Source organism: Dama dama, chromosome 29 (assembly GCF_033118175.1).
Source record: "Dama dama isolate Ldn47 chromosome 29, ASM3311817v1, whole genome shotgun sequence".
Classification (NCBI taxonomy): domain Eukaryota; kingdom Metazoa; phylum Chordata; class Mammalia; order Artiodactyla; family Cervidae; genus Dama; species Dama dama.
In genome coordinates this window covers 11,721,195-11,738,921 of record NC_083709.1, presented here as the reverse complement: position 1 = coordinate 11,738,921, position 17,727 = coordinate 11,721,195, and the positions used below count along the sequence as shown (strand labels likewise).

General features: G+C 39.7%; 1 pseudogene; it reads left to right on the top strand.

Moving 5' to 3' along the window:
* The window catches only part of LOC133048440 (kynurenine/alpha-aminoadipate aminotransferase, mitochondrial-like), a 33,547-nt pseudogene that overhangs the window by 10,233 nt on the left and 5,587 nt on the right, over nucleotides 1-17,727 (top strand).

The window sequence follows — 17,727 nt, the reverse complement described above, 5'->3', positions numbered from 1 at the left end:
GAAAACACCTGCAAATCATATATATGATAGGAGCTCAATATCCAGAGTCTATAAAGACCTCCTACAACTGAATAACAAAAGACAAAGAAATTAATTTAAAAATAGACAAAGTACTTGAATAGACATTTCTCCAAGGAAGATATATAAATGGCCAATAAGTACATGAAAAGATGCTCAGCGTCACTAGTCAATAGAGGAAGGAAAGTCAAAACCACAATGAGATACTACTTCACACCAACCAGGATGGCTATTATATTTTTTAATGGAACATAGCAAGTAACAGAAATTGCTGGTGAAAATGCACATTGCTGGTTAAAATGCAAAATGGTGTAGCCTGTAAACTGGTGTAAACTGTAAAAAACTGTTTATCAGTGCCTCAAAATTTTACTCCTAGTATATACCGAAAAAAACTGAAAAACTGGGGGTCAAACAGAAATGTAAATGTTCACAGTAGCAATATAATAGCCAAAATATGGGTGCTGCCCAAGTGTACATCCGTGGATGAATAAATGTGGTCTATCCACACAATGGAATATTATTCATCCAGAAAAAGGAAGGAAGTTCTGATACCTCCTACAACATGGATAAACCTTGAAAACATTATCCCAAGTGAAAGAAGCCAGACACTAAAGGACAACCACTGTGTGATTCCACTTACATAAAATATCTGAAATAGGCAAATTCACAGAGACTGAAAATTGATTACAGGTTACAGGAACCAGGGAGAGGTGGGGGAGGTGGAAATGGGGGGTTCTTGCTTAATGGGTACAAGGGGTCTGTTTGTAGTAATGATAAGATTTGGGAAAATAATAACAACAATGGATATACACATTGTGACTGTAGTTAATACCACTGAATCCCTCACCTTAAAATGGCAAATTTTTATTATTTATGTATTTGGTCATAATTTTAAAAACTAAGTTAAAATAATTGCCTTTTAAAAAAAAAAAAAAGAAAAACGTCTTCTTTGGAGAAAAAAAAAAAAAAAATAATTGCCTTTTCTTAGTGAGTGGATACTCCTTAGGCATAAGATTACACAATGCCTATAAAGCTTCTGTCTATGTAAATTGCTCACGTGCACACACAGAGAACAATGCCAGGCTGTGAGGGAATATGCTGATGGTCCGTATTGTTTATTTCATGATCCAATATTGACTTCTTGCATTCATGTTTGGTGGCTCAGACTGTAAAGAATCTGTCTGCAATGCAGGAGATCTGGGTTTGGTCCCTGGATCAGGGAATGGCAATCCACTCCAGTATTCTTGCAGAGGAGCCTGATGGGCTACAGTCCATGGAGTCACAAAGAGTCAGACACAACTGAGCACAATAGCAACAAATTATACAATCTAACCTGACCCCAAGTTTAAGACAAGTTTAACATGAATAAAGACTGAGCAGCTAACACTTTCACTCTCATACATCATCTGATTTTTAAGTCTACGGCCTTTTAAGTTTACCATAGTGCAGTCTGGATAACTCCCATTTAGTGAATAATTTTACATTTGACTGCTAAGAAAGTGTTTGCTTATCCTCTGTAAAAAGTTTTTTCTGAGACCCTCACTCAATTATTGTTATTTTTACATTTTTATTGAAATATAGTCTATTTTCAATGTTGTCTTAGTTTCAGATATACAGCAAAGCAATTCAGTTATATATATAAATATTTTATAGGGCTTCCCTGGTGGCTTAGAGGGTAAAGCATCTGCCTGCAATGAGGGAGACCAGGTTCAATCTCTGAGTCGGGAAGATCCCCTGGAGAAGGAAATGGCAACCCACTCCAGTACTCTTGCCTAGAAAACCCCATGGACGGAGGAGCCCGGGAAGCTGCAGTCCATAGGGTTGCAAGCTTTCAGATTATTTTCCACTATAGGTCATTACAAGGGGTTCAATATATTTCCCTGTGCTATAAGTTCTTGTGGGTTACCTATTTTATATATAGTAGTGTGTATATTTTAATCCCAAACTCCTAATTTATTTCTCCCCTCCTCTTTCCCTTTAGTAGTCATAAGTTTGTTTTCTATGTCTGTGATATCTATTTCCTTTGTAAATATGTTCCTTTGTATAATTTTTTAGATTCCATGCATAAATAATATCAAGATATTTGTCTTTCATCATCTGACTTACTTCATATGATAAACTGTAGGTCCATGCATGTTGCTGAATATGGCATTATTTCATTCTTTTTCATGGCTCAGTAATATTCCATTGTGTGTGTGTATACTGCATCTGTGGGTGGTACTAGCGGTAAAGAACCCGGCTGCCAATGCAGGAGATGTAAGAGACACGGGTTCAATCCCTGGGTTGGGGAGATTCCCTGGAGGAAGGCATGGCAACCCACTCCAGTATTCTTGCCTGGAGAATCCCCATGGAGAGAGGAGGCTGGCAGGCTACAGTCCATAGGGTCACAAAGAGTCAGACATGACTGAAGCGACTTAGCACGCACCCATACACCACACCTATATCCATTCATCTGTCGATAGACTTTTAGGTTGCTTCCATGTCTTGCTATTGTAAATAGTGCTGCAAAGAACATTAGGTGCTTGTATCTTTTCAAATTATGCTTTTCTTCAGATATGTGTCCAGGAATGGGATTGCTGGAACATATGACACTCTTGTTTTCAATTTTTTAAGGAATCTTCACACTGCTCTTCAGAGTGGCAATACCAATTTACTTGCTCCCCAACAGTATAGGAGGGTTCCCTTTCTCCATACCCTTTTCAGCATTTGTTATTTGTAGACTTTTCAGTCATAGCTATTCTGACAGGTGTGGCTGTCACTGCAGTTTTCATTTGTATTTCTCTAATAATTAGTGATGATGAGCATCCTTTCATGTGACTGTTGGCCATCTGCATGTCTTCTTTGGAGAAATGTATACTTAGATCTGGGCTTCCCTGGTAGCTCAGCTGCTAAAGAATCCACCTGCAATGCAGGGGACCCCAATTCAATTCCTGTGTCGGGAAGATCCCCTGGAGAAGGGATAGGCTACCCACTCAAGAATTCTTGGGCTTCCCTGTTGGCTCCATCAGTATAGAATCGGCCTGCAATGTGGGAGACCTGGGTTCGACCCCTGGGTTGGGAAGATCCCCTGGAGGAGGGCATGGCAACCCACTTTAATATTCTTGCCTGGAGAGTCCCCATGGACAGAGCAGCCTGGCAGGCTGCAGTTCATGGGGTCGCAAACAGTCAGAGACGACTGAGCAACTAAGCAGAGGACAGCACATATTTAGAAGTCCTGCCCAACGCAGGACGGGGTTGTTTGCTTTTTGATATTGAGCTGTATGAGCTGTCTGTATATTTTGGAAATTATTCCCATATCGGTTCCATTGTTTGCAAATAGGTTCTCCCAATCCCTACTGTCTTAGCATTTGTTGATGGTTTCCTCTGCTTGTTATTTATAAGTCCCAATTTTTTCATTAAATGCTCATCCATGAACATAAAAAAAAAAAAGAAACACAAGATTTTGATAAAACTCTGTCTATAAGCAAGGCCACTACTTTCGACTTCAGTCTCTGCAATCAGTACAATATAGATATACTTTCACACCCCTTGGGGAGCCACAGCCCTGATGCTCCTTGGTGACCCAGCACCAGCCTGGCCCCCCGAACCCTCTCCTGAGACCACCCTGAAACCCCCAAAGTGCAGAGCTATGTTGGCATGGCAGGGGGTCTCCAGGACCCCACTCCACCCGGCTCTGTGTCTGTTGCTCCTACGCTATATCGCTTGTCCAATATTTTGAGTATCACCTCTGCTTATAACTTTTTATATATGAGCATCACAGGTGCTTTCTAAGATTGATTTCCCTTCTCAAAATCATTCCTTAATAAACACCTATTTTATGAACCAGTTCTAATCATAATCGTGAAGATAATGCAGTGTGGGCATAGAGCTGAGGGCAGGTTTGTGTTTAAGGGTGTAAATGGTAACACTCTCCTTAGTGTAAGAACCCTTGGCCCTGATATTTTGTAATCAGGTCTCAATCTCGGACTTGCTTTTCTCTGTGTATTTGACAGCTGCAACCCCTGGGCTGCAACATGATTAATGTTTCCAGTGATGAGCACAGGATTATTCCAGACTCCCTCAGAGAAATACTTTCCAAATGGAAACCAGAAGATTCAAAGGACCCTGAGAAAAACACCCCCAAATTTCTTTACACTGTCCCAAATGGCAACAACCCTGCTGGGAACTCGTTAACAGCTGAGCGCAAAAGGGAAACCTATGTGGTATTTTCAGAGAAGGTTTACCTGGCTGTGTTCTTGCTTCCTTCTGACTCTTTAGAAGAGTGCTCCCAAATTCCTTCTCTGGTTAGCCTCTTCCTCTCAAGAAATATGATTTTTAATAAAAAAGAAGTCATCTATGTCAATGGTCCCAATAAATTTAAACACAAGAATTTAAATACAAGAAATTACTACACTCTTGTTGACTATGATATATTCCTTTCCTCTGACATGTCCATTGAAAGAAATGTTACTGGTGTGATGTTAAACTCTACGAGGTTATTTAATAATTGAACTCTATTTGATTTTCATTATTTTATGTTTGAATTTTCAACCTGTCTCTTCCCTTTCCTACTTCCTGTCATTTCAGGTTACAAAGAAATTCCTTAAAAATAGAAGGCAGACTTCTTTTGCAGTCTCTTCTAGATGGCTGACCATGATCCTTAAGATTGTCACTATAAACATTACCCTAAGGATCACTTATTAAGCTACACAGAAATGAGTACCAAGAACTGTGATTACAATCGATTTTCACCTCAGAAAGCTCTTAAAAAATAAATATGCTCCTTTAACCTTTTATTAGCTCACAAGAAAATATGACTTCCTCACTATAGACGATGACCCTTACTATTTCAAGCACTTCAACAAGGTAAGTGACAGTGTCAACTCAGCCCACAATTAGAAGATGAGGTGTTATTGCAACAAAAAGAATAAAATACTTAGGAGTATATCTACCTAAAGAAACAAAAGACCTATACATAGAAAACTATAAAATACTGATGAAAGAAATCAAAGAGGACACAAACAGATGGAGAAACATACCGAGTTCATGGATTGGAAGAATGAATATTGCCAAAATGGCTATTCTACCCAAAACAATCTATAGATTCAATGCAATCCCTATCAAGCTACCAACGGTATTTTTCACAGAACTTAGAACAAATAATTTCACAATTTGTATGGAAACAAAAAAAACCTTGAATAGCCAAAGTAATCTTGAGAAAGAAGAATGGAACTGGAGGAATCAGCCTGCCTGACTTCAGACTCTACTACAAAGCCACAGTCATCAAGACAGTATGGTACTGGCACAAAGACAGAAATATAGATCAATGGAACAGAATAGAAAGCCCAGAGATAAATCCACGAACCTATGGACACCTTATCTTTGACAAAGGAGGCAAGGATATACAATGGAAAAAAGACAACCTCTTTAACAAGTGGTGCTGGGAAAACTGGTCAACCACTTGTAAAAGAATGAAACTAGAACACTTTCTAACACCATACACAAAAATAAACTCAAAATGGATTAAAGATCTAAATGTAAGACCAGAAACTATAAAACTCCTAGAGGAGAACATAGGCAAAACACTCTCTGACATAAATCACAGCAGGATCCTCTATGACCCACCTCCCAGAATATTGGAAATAAAAGCAAAACTAAACAAATGGGACCTAATGAAACTTAAAAGCTTTTGCACTACAAAGGAAACTATAAGTAAGGTGAAAAGACAGCCCTCAGATTGGAAGAAAATAATAGCAAATGAAACAACAGACAAAGGATTAATCTCAAAAATATACAAGCAACTCCTGAAGCTCAATTCCAGAAAAATAAATGACCCAATCAAAAAATGGGCCAAAGAACTAAACAAACATTTCTCCAAAGAAGACATACAGATGGCTAACAAACACATGAAAAGATGCTCAACATCACTCATTATCAGAGAAATGCAAATCAAAACCACAATGAGGTACCATTACACGCCAGTCAGGATGGCTGCTATCCAAAAGTCTACAAGCATAAATGCTGGAGAGGGTGTGGAGAAAAGGGAACCCTCTTACACTGTTGGTGGGACTGCAAACTAGTATAGCGACTATGGAGAACAGTGTGGAGATTTCTTAAAAAACTGGAAATAGAACTGCCATATGACCCAGCAATCCCACTTCTGGGCATACACACTGAGGAAACCAGATCTGAAAGAGACACGTGCACCCCAATGTTCATCGCAGCACTGTTTATAATAGCTAGGACATGGAAGCAACCTAGATGCCCATCAGCAGACGAATGGATAAGGAAGCTGTGGTACATATACACCATGGAATATTACTCAGCCATTAAAAATAATTCATTTGAACCAGTCCTAATGAGATGGATGAAACTGGAGCCCCTTATACAGAGTGAAGTAAGCCAGAAAGATAAAGAACATTACAGCATACTAACACATATATATGGAATTCAGAAAGATGGTAATGATAACCCTATATGCAAAACAGAAAAAGAGACACAGATGTACACAACAGACTTTTGGACTCTGTGGGAGAAGGCGAGGGTGGGATGTTTAGAGAGAACAGCATGTATATTATCTATATTGAAACAGATCACCAGCCCAGGTGGGATGCATGAGACAAGTGCTCGGGCCTGGTGCACTGGGAAGACCCAGAGGAATCGGGTGGAGAGGGAGGTGGGAGGGGGGATCGGGATGGGGAATACACGTAACTCCATGACTGATTCATGTCAATGTATGACAAAACCCACTGCAACGTTGTGAAGTAATGAGCCTCCAACTAATAAAAATAAATGAAAAAAAAAAAAAAAAGATGAGGTGTTGTTAATGCACCTGATTGGATTTTAGCCTGGCTGCTGATAGGTTCATCTGTGGTATTACCGCTTATTCCAGAAATTTCCTACCTTTAGAACAGTGCCTGGCTCTCTGTGCAAGCACATGGAAAAACTCATGAGTCAAAGTGAGGGTCATCTTGACTCCAAATCCAGATGGTAGCTCCTTAAAACATTGTACCAGGGATGTGGACTGGGTGTCTCCTGGGGTGTCAGCCTCAGTCTCTCAGGGGTGGCTGATGGGCTGGAGGACTTGGGAGCTGTCTTCAGAGAGAAGGCGGAGGGCTGTGCTCAGTCAGTGATGTAACTGTGAGCAGAGGAGGGCGTTCCTAGCATCATGCTCCCTGCCTGCCATCCCTGTCACGTAGGGACAGGAACTCACCTGCACAATAAAGGACTTCTAGATCCGTCCCCACTGTCCATGTGCACCACTGTCCCCAAGCATTGTTCCCTAGGAGACAACAGTAATGGTACAGACTCCAATGCCCGGTTCCTCAAAATCTAACACTAGAATTGCTCTCAGGGCTGCAGAGAACAGACACATGGATTCAGTCCCCACTACAAATCTCCTGAAAAGAAACACAACTCTTGGCTTTTTACCTATTTACCTGACTATCAGGCCTGCCTGCCACCCACCTTAAACACAACCATGGCCCCCCCTTCCCTGTGGGCATTTACTTTGGAATAAATTTGGAAGTTTCAGCATTGCATATTGACTACCTGGCTCTTCTTCGTTTGCACATTCTTTGTGTTTCTAGTTGTTCTAAAGCTCAGCATTTTCTCTCTGAACAGCCCTGAATGCTCACAGCCTCTTTCCTTTCCGACTATTCCAAACTAGTTTTTCTTAAATCCTTCTTCTAAATCTGTCTATCCTAGATCTCAACCCTTTGGACAAGAAGGTTTTGTGTGAGGTTTCCCTAAAATCCTAGGAGTGGCATCATGAACAAGTGGGAGATGTGTGTTTGGCAGGGAAGCTGTGCAGATCGGCAGGTACAAATAGAAGTACATGCATCTGGTTCTTACTCCATTTCATAGGGCTGAGATGAAGACAAGGGAAAGGATGTTTGTGCTTCTGTTCTCCAAAGCCTTTCCTCCCTACTCTGCACAAAGTAGGGATACAGACTCCAACAGATATAAATACTGTATTTATCTTCCATTTCAAGCCCTGGGCACCAACATTTCTCTCCATGGATGTGGATGGGAGTATCATCTGAGCTGACTCTTTTTCTAAAGTCCTGTCCTCGGAGTAAGGCCCTGGCTCTGCCTTCAGGCTGCAGATAAAGGTGACAGGGGCTGCCCCTCAGCATCTTTTAATACAAAAAGTGCTTCTCATTTAAGGTGCTTGTGTTCCACTCACCTTAGCACATAGTTTGATTATTACTATTAAGAGGTTTTTATCCCAATCCATCCCCAAGGGTGAAAATCTCTGACCATTAAGCTATAATAGCTGTAGAAGGACTACTGAGGTTTTGGGGTACATGTACAAAAGAACACTTTTAGAAATACCTGATCAGATATGCATTCCATTTTAAGTATACAATTACATTTATATGTGTATTCTAAATAAGAAATCATTTAACTAGGTTTAACTTTCCAGGTCCCTTCATCCCCAGGTCACAACTTTCCTCACCATGAAATCAGTAACATAGTATTAATTGATGATGCACGATTGGTAGTGTGCCTTTTTTCTCTTTGTGCAGGTTGAGAATTGGGTTTATAACTGGTCCAAAGCCCTTGATCGAGAGAATTGTTCTATACACTGAAGTTTCAACAATGCACACTAGCACTTTCACCGAGGTAAGGACAATTTGTGGCTTTCCCAGACGGTCAGACCGTAAAGAAACTGCCCGCAATGTAGGAGACCTGGGTTTGATCCCTGGGTCGGGAAGATCCCCTGGAGAAGGGAATGGCAACCCATTCTCCCCTGAAGAATTCAATGGACAGAGGAGCCTGGAAGGCTACAGTTCGTAGGGTCACAAAGAGTCAGACACCACTTAACTAACAGTGACAATTTAGGAAATAGGAGTTTCTTGAATCAGATCATAAAGGAAACAGATGTGGACAAATAAGACAGAGGGAAGGTGGCAGGGAGAGAAGTCACTGATTGCAACTCTAGTTCCCTATGGGCTGAATTAAGAGACCAGATACCACAGATGTTTGCTCTAAGAGGCAAAAGAGATTTGAATAGACCTGAGCTGTTCACAGTGGAGACCAAGTCCCTTGAAAGTCAAAGATGTTATTCATCTTGTGTTCTGGCATCCAGCCCAGGAACCCCATAAAAACTATGTTGGACACAACAGGACGAAGAGGTTTGGTGAAGTAACACACTGTTAGCTTCATTGTCCTAGAGTCTGACAGCAAGGGTTCCAAACATGGCAGTGGCCAGGTGTCTACCTTCATTGCCCACGAGCTAATCTCCCTATGGACACCGATTGGAATGCATGTCAATTAAAAGATTGTAAAATTATTTGGAGGGAATGTATAAATTTCTTCACAAGCTTTGAAATATCACTGGACCCATCCCTAAGGCAACCTTGGGAATCAGACCTTAATGACAGAACCGCTACATAAGAAGGCAAAAGGGGTCATTTATGTAGAACGGACATTTGCTTGATATTATATTTGATAGGTCAAAATATTTGTTCAGGCTTTTCTGTAAGATGTCATGAAAGACTGGAACAAATTTTTTGGCCAAGCTTATAGATTTCACAAAGTGCAGATGCCCCCATGTTTTATTAAGTTGGAGAATTTTTCCTTATTTTCTGTATATGTTATCAACCAAATTTCACTATTCATTTATAACATTTAGAACTTTCATTCTGGATTAAAAAAAAATCTCTGGATATACTGTATAACTTCCTGCATTGACTGTATGTATTTTATACTTAGAGAGGCCATCTAGGGCAGCATTTATTGGGTGGATCTGGGACTAGACAGTCTGACTTGAGTCCAGGCTCTGTGGTGAGCTGTGACCTCAGGAAAGTTTACCTCATGCCTCAGTCTCTTCCTCAGTAGTGTGGAAACAATGACCTCCCTAATAAGGGTATTATGAAGACCATGCATGCTTGCTCAGTCACTTTAATCATGTCCAACTCTTTGTAACCCTACATACTGTAGCCCGCCAGACTCCTCTGTCCATGGGATTCTTGAGAAAAGAACACTGGAGTGGGTTGCCATGCCCTCCTCCAGGGGATCTTCCTGACCCAGGGATCGAACCCTCATCTCCTGCATCTTCAGCATTGCAGGCAGATTCTTTACCCACTGAGCTACCTGGGAAGCCCCACAAAGTTCAACTTGACTGAAATGTTTAGTATACTTATATGGTACAGCAGTTTTTGGCACATAGCAAGGACCATATAAATATGTGTTAGTTTTATTGTTGTCATTATCATTAACCAATATTGTTATAAGTCACTGGCCCTACAAAACTTGGTGCAGCTTGGTGCATCTTTTTTAGGATGGTATGCACATAGTCAAGAGTGATTATGTTTGGCAAAAATAAACATATTTTAGAGGATGAATCTTGTTACTGTCTCTTTCTTTTTATTTCCTGGTATCACAGCTTCTACAGCAATGGGGAGAAGAGGACTTCCTGGGTTATGTAGACAGGTATTGTATTTTAGGTTCCATACTTTATATAGAAATGGATGTCACTCAGTTATTCTGTTTTGAATTATTCCAAAATGATGTAAAAAACACAAGATACAAAGCTTACTACCTGACAAACCAAACAAATTGCTCTATTCCCTCATCAAGTTTCAGCATTTTCATCAAGATACAAAATAGATTCTCATAGGCTGGACCCCAGAGCCTTTTGGTTTCTGCAAGCAGTGTAGCAAACACAGCCTTCTCATTGTTTTCTTCCTCTAGGGTTACTGATTTCTACCAGAAGCAGAGGGATGCATTATTGGCAGCTGCAGCCAAGTGGTTAAGTGGTGAGTGGAACACACATCCTGTCCTGGGATGAGCAGTAGTGCTTATATGAGTGAGTGATACCACTCATTGATACCTACTTAAAGCCAAATAACATCTGTATTGAAAGGTTTTCAAAATTTTGCTCCAAATAGAAGAATTGTGAAATCAACAACATACTGCTTTACTGACTCTATAAGGACAAAATAGTGCAATCTAAGGCAGGTTTCTCATTAGAGATGATTTGCCTTTTAATTATTAACTTCATTTATCTAACATGTAATATTTTATATTGCAAATTTGATTTCAGTATGATTTAGATTTAATTTTCTATTAAGGAAGAAAATAAAATGAATTGCATGACTTTAATTACACCACTAAAAATGCCTGTAGTAGGAATAACAGTAAATACAAAGTGTCTATTCCCTATTTCTATCAAATCTTGCTCCCTATGAAGTCTTAGTAAAAATAGAATTAGTACCTTTTTGATGAGTACTATTCTACCACTCAATATAATGAAGTTGAAAAAAGGTTTTAATCAACAGCAGGTTTTTTTTCCTTAAAGGGTAATAATTAAAATCAAAGTAATTATTCTTCCTTCTTGGTTTCTCTATCCTTACATTCAATGAAACATAAAGCCTATAAATGCACCCAGAATTCTTTAAGTATTCCTTTCATAAATGATTGTGCATGTTCCAGTCGTGTCCGACTCTGTGTGACCCTATAAACTGTAGTCTGCCAGGCTCCTCTGTCCATGGGATTCTCCAGGCAAGAATACTGGAGTGGGTGTCTGCACCCTTCCCCAGGGGACCTTCCTGACTCAGGTATTGAACCCACTTCTCTTTTGTCTCCTGCATTGGCAGGTAGGTTCTTTACCGCCAGCGCCACCTTGGAAGCCCCAAAATTAATTAAATTCTGATAAAAATTCAATTAATTAGACTTCTGAACAACTATATAAATGATAGGATTTATTGAAACACTAGAAGACTCTAGAAAGAGTTGAAGAATCCTCTACTAAAACTGAAAGAGCCACCTGTGTCTGAGGGACAGTTCTAAGGATTGGAGGTGGGCATGATACAGGAGTTCCTGCACAGCCCTGAGGACCCACTAAAAGCCTAAATATACACAAGTCCCCTCTCTCTCTTTCAAACTGTCCCCTCACTTTTTTAAATAAAATGGATAACACCCACTTTCAGGACTCATAAAATAATGCTTTAAAACTGCTACCCCTGAAGGGACTTTTTTGGAAATGCTAATTATAGTTACTGTAATTTGTCAATAAAGCAATATAGTTGACATCATCAACAATAGCCCCAGGAAATACTTCTTCTTTCCTTTATAGGTTTGGCAGAATGGCATGTTCCTACTGCTGGAATGTTTCTGTGGGTTAAAATTAAGGGCATTCATGATGTAAGAAAACTGACTGAAGAAAACACTTTTAAGAAAAAGGTAAGACAGGAACAGAAGCCATACTTTTTCTTTAATATCTTAATAAAACTGGCGAGAAGTGTTTATCATTGCCCACCAACACAAGGCATAATGTTTCTTATCAGATACGTTATCTCATTATTAAGATCATGATAGATTTTGGGTTACAGAATTAGTCTTCTGGTCTAAAGTAGACGAAATACAGTCATTCAGTTCAGCTACTGATCAGCAACTTAGTGGCTAAGAGCACAGCCTCTGGAGCCACAGTCCTTGGGAGTGAGCCCAGCTCCAGCCCTGCCCTGATATGTGGTGTTGGGTGAGGTGTTCTTGCCAAGTCTCATCTGGAAAATGCAGATAATAGGAATCTCTCCCTCTTAGGGTTACTACGATGATGAAAAGAGTCAATATGGATAAAGCACCTAGATTAATCGTTGGCACATAGTGAATGCTTGATAAGAATTAACCGTTAGTTTTTATCATTTTTTAAAATTTTAATTATAGTATCATTGATTTACACTGTTACATCAGTTTCTGCTATACAGCAAAGTGAATCATTTATATATATATATGTGTGTGTGTGTGTGTGTGTGTGTGTGTGTGTGTGTATGAGTACAATTGTCAGTCGCTCAGTCGTGTCCAACTCTGTGACCCCATGGACTGGAGCCCACCAGGCTCCTCTATCCATGGGATTTTCCAGGCAAGAATACTGCAGTGAAGTCTAGGGGTCCCCAAGGAGAGAGGTCTGGAATACTCAAGGAGGAAGAAAGGACAAACTTTTTACTTTTTTTCCCTCTACATTCCTTAGGATTGTGTAACAATAATGTATCCTGCCTGAGGACAGTCTCTGGATTAAAGCCTCTGGCTAATTCTGCTATCTTAAAACATAAATTATGGGAGTAGGTCTGGTGAGGCCTTTACCACCTCCAGACATTCTTTGGATTCATTGGAGAGTCTATAACTCCATCGCTAACACTAGCAAGCAAGTACTCTTTCTACCCCCTTCTGATGTCTATGTCAGAAGCTTTCTCTATCTCCCTTACACTTTAATAAAACTTTATTACACACACACACACAAAAAAAAGAATATTTGAGTGGGTTGCTATTCCCTCCTCCAGAGGATCTTCCCAGACCCAGGGATCAAACCTGGATCTCCCACACTGCAGGCAGACTCTTTACTGTTTGAGACACCATTACCTGCATATATTTATACATATGCACTCTTTTTTAGACCCTTTTCCCATACAGGCCATTACACAGTATTGAGTCAAGTTCCCTGTGAATACAGTAGGTCCTTATTAGTTATCTATTTTATACACTGTATATTTGTCAATCCCAACCTCCCAATTTATCCCTACCCACCTTACCCCTTGGTAAGCATAAGCTGTTAGTATTTAAAAGAGAAGGATTTTTTTTTCCTGAATAGAAACTAAAACATACTATTTAAGTCTACAGATGGTGACTGTAGCCATGAAATTAAAAGACCTGACTCCTTGGAAGGAAAGTGATGACCAACCTACATAGCATATTAAAAAGCAAAGACATTACTTTGCCAACAAACTGAAAGTACAAATTCATGAAGCCCTTACTATCTATCTCTGCAGGAAAAAAATAAAAACTATCAGAAAGGGTCAAACAGAATAATATTGATGATTCAGTTCAGTTCAGTTCAGTCACTCAGTCGTTTCCGACTTTTTGCACCCCATGAACCGCAGCACACCAGGTCTCCCTGTCCATCACCAACTCCCAGAGTCCACCCAAACCCATGTCCATTGAGTCAGTAATGCCATCCAACCAACTCATCCTCTGTCATCCCCTTCCCCTCCTGCCCTCAATCTTTCCCAGCATCAGGGTCTTTTCCAATGAGTTAGCTCTTCCCATCGTGGCCAAAGTATTGGAGTTTCAGCTTCAACAGCAGTCCTTCCAATGAACACCCAGGACTGATCTCCTTAGGATGGACTGGTTGGATCTCAATGCAGTCCAAGGGACTCTGAAGAGTCTTCTCCAACACCACAGTTCAAAAGCATCAATTCTTCTGCGCTCAGCTGATTAAAGTTGATTCACTGATTAATGACAAAGTCCAGCTTTAATCAAGATAACATTAAGCAAAGAAGCAAGTTCCTAAGGATTATGTGTCAGGAACTCACAGAAGAGCCACTCAGAAGAGTCACTGAGATCCAGTAACTGTAAGAACAGTGTATACATATCCTTGGAGATGGGTTGTCTCTGGGTATATTCTTGATTTACTTTCTTTCTCACATGATTAAATATGCCTTTCATAACTTATAAATGAGTGAAAGTGTTCAGATGGTAAAGAATCTGCCTGCAATGCAGGAGACATGGGTTTGATCCCTGGGTTGGAAAGGTCCCTTGGAGAAGGGAATGGCAACGCACTCCAGTATTCTTGCCTGGGAAATCCCAAGGACAAGAGCAGCCTGGCAGGCTACAGTCCACGGGGTCGCGAAGAGTCGGACACAACTGAGCAACTAACACTTTCACTTTCAAACATGCTTTTCATAATTTATAAATGAGTAGAATTTGGGCCGGAGAAGGCAATGGCACCCCACTCCAGTACTCTTGGCTGGAAAATCCCATGGACAGAGGAGCCTGGTAGGCTGCAGTCCATGGGGTCGCTAAGAATCGGACACAACTGAGCGACTTCCCTTTCACTTTTCACTTTCATGCACTGGAGAAGGAAATGGCAACCCACTCCAGTGTTCTTGCCTGGAGAATCCCAGGAACGGGCGAGCCTGGTGGGCTTCCGTCTAGGGAGTCACACAGAGTCAGACATGACTGAAGCAACTTAGCAGCAGCAGCAGAGTTTGGGCAGTTAAAACTATATATAAGGTGAGGGAGTATATGAAAAAAATAATTTGTGTTATGAGGGAAAATGATGATTTTGAGTGATTAATAATTTTTTTAAAATTCCTGGGACTCTGATATGCTTCCATCTACATATATTTGTGGACATAATGGTATTAGACCCAGATGAGGTTAATCCTGACATTTCATTGTCTGATCTGAACCTAAGATGGACTCTTTTTGTTAAAATTTTAAGTTATGACAAACTTTTCCTAAATGGCATCCTAATTTTATTAATTCTTCTCTCTGTTCTATTTTAGGCCTTCCAGGGATTTGCCCAAATTATAAAAGAATCTTTATGAAGAAATCAAGCTCTGCATAGCATTCATGATTTTCAGATAAATTATTACTGTGTTTTAACAGGAAGAAGTGATCATTGATGTTAGACTTACAGATTGGGTTTCACCAAACATGTCATATCTGTAGTAATTTAGACAACTTTTAAAGTGCACTTGAACTCATCCAATTGCCAAAATATACTTTTGATCTACTTGTAACTTTTGATAAATTTTCAACCCACAAAAAAATTTATTTTTATCCTTGATTTTATTGTAAAGGACTCAGTAGTTGCTTTATAATTTTCCATAAATTTTCTTTGAAACTATAGTTTACTACAGTAAACTATAATTTACAGTAAATTATTTGAAAACAGTCATAGCCAAAATGGTATATAATGTGAACTTTTTCTATTTTTAAGAAAATGTAATAAAATCTCATTGCAAAATTTGTCAGAATTTGACCATAACTTACTGACTATCACAGATACTGTATTATGCCATAGAAATTCATTTAAAATAAAAGTCTGAGTCAAAACATACCTAAACATCTGTCTATTAATTCCAAGTAAGGAGGAGAGATTAAGGACTGAGAAAAATATACTAAATTGTATTTTTATGAAACTACACAACTTTCAAAAATGCATTCTTATCAGTTACATAATTTCAATCTACTACACTACTTTGTGGCACTTAGGATATACTTTTTAATGATTTTCTTTCTTACCTTTTATAATATTTATCTTCCCCAGCTGATTATTAAATAAATGTTGATTTAAATTTTTTCAAACAACCCAGGAAGCACAAGGAATTAAGTAAAAGCCACTGGCTATCTCACCTGCAGCATTTATCATCCATTCTTTTATATTTTTTTTCTATGTATGTACATGTGATATGTACAAGAATGGGATGTCATTAGGACAGTATCACAAATTCCCTGTATCCATTTTCTATTGTTGTGGAACAGTTTACCAGTGCTCTAAGACCCAGTCCTTGTCAAGTTATCAAGTCCTTTGAGGAATTAGGAAATTTATGTCTTTCTCATTCCCACCATCCTTTGTTTGTATAAACATCTCCACCACAGTTATTATTTTCCTGGCATCTAAATGATGCCATCTAATACCTCTGGCAGCTAAAGTTCTTAAACAAAAATCTTACCTTAAAGCTCAAATCAAATCAGCTGGCTCCAAGCTCAGATCCCATTTCTAGAGCAGGTGGTAGTGATTATTTAGAAGACATACAGGGTTGCAGGTACCAGAGGACAGCTGAGATGGAAAGCTGACAAGCCTGTGAAGTGGGACGAGAGAGGAAAATGCAAATGAAAATTAATTCATAAAAGTAAAACTGGCTTCCAGGTACTTTATTCACTTTGAAAGTGAAAGTGTTAGTCACTCAGTCATGTCCAACTCTTTGTGACCCATGGACTGTAGCCCATCAGGCTCCTCTGTCCACAGGATTTTCCAGGCAAGAATACTGGAGTGGACTGTCATTACCTTCTTCAGGGGATCTTCCCAACCCAGGAATCAAACCCAGGTCTCCGCAGTAAAGAGAGATTCTTTACTGTCTGAGTCACCAGAGAAGCCCATTTAATCACTAGTTTCCAACAACAGCCAAACTGCTCAGCCTGGGCTATATATTCAATACATGAGGGCCTAGTTTTTCTTTTTATGTCCCCCATTTCAGTTCAGTTCAGTTCAGTTCACTCAGTCGTGACCAACTCTTTGCAACCACATGGACTGCAGCATGCCAGGCTTCCTTATCCATCACCAACTCTCGGAACTTGCTCAAATTCATGTCCATTGAGTCAGTGACGCCATCCAACCATCTCATCCTCTTTGTCCCCTTTTCCTTCTGCCTTCAATGTTTCCCAGCATCAGGGTCTTTTCTAATGAGTCACTTTTTCACATCAGGTGACCAAATTATTGGAGCTTCAGCTTCAGCATAGGTCCTTCCAAAGAATATTCAGGACTAATTTCCTTTAGGATTGACTAGTTGGATCTCCTTGCAGTCCAAGGGACTCTCAAGAGTTTTCTCCAACACCACAGTTCAAAAGCATCCATTCTTCACTGCTCAGCTTTCTTCATAGTCCAACTCTCACGTCCATACATGACCACTGGAAAAATCATAGCTTTGACTAGACGGAACTTTGCTGACAAAGTAATGTCTCTACTTTTTAATATGCTGTCTAGGTTTGTCACAACTTTTCTTCCAAGGAGTAAGCGTCTTTTAATTTTGTGGCTGCAGTCATGATCTGCAGTGATTTTGGAGCCCAAGAAAATAAAGTCTCTCAGTGTTTCCATTGTTTCCCCATCTATTTGCCATGAAGTGATGGGACCAGATGCCATGATCTTCGTTTTTTGAATGTTGAGTTTTAAGCCAGCTTTTTCACTCTCCTCTTTCACTTTCAGTGAAAGTAAAATTTGCT